The sequence below is a fragment of the Physeter macrocephalus genome, chromosome 5 (assembly GCF_002837175.3).
Source record: "Physeter macrocephalus isolate SW-GA chromosome 5, ASM283717v5, whole genome shotgun sequence".
NCBI lineage: Eukaryota > Metazoa > Chordata > Mammalia > Artiodactyla > Physeteridae > Physeter > Physeter macrocephalus.
Window position 1 is genome coordinate 17,364,039 of NC_041218.1, and position 459 is coordinate 17,364,497.

Sequence of the window (459 nt, forward strand, 5' to 3'; positions counted from 1 at the left end):
AAAATAGACTTTAAAATAAAGAATGTTACAAGAGACAAGGAAGGACACTACATAATGATCAAGGGATCAATCCAAGAAGAAGATATAACAATTATAAATATATATGCACCCAACATAGGAGCACCTCAATACGTAAGGCAACGGCTAACAGCTATAAAGGAGGAAATCGACAGTAACACAATAATAGTAGGGGACTTTAACACCTCACTACACCAATAGACAGATCATCCAAAATGAAAATAAATAAGGAAACAGAAGCTTTAAATGACACAATAGACCAGATACATTTAATTGATATTTAAAAAGCAGATTACACTATCTGCTCAAGTGCGCCCAGAACATTCTCCAGGATAGATCACATCTTGGGTCACAAATCAAGCCTCAGTAAATTTAAGAAAATTGAAATCATATCAAGCATCTTTTCTGACCACAACGCTATGAGATTAGAAATGAATTACA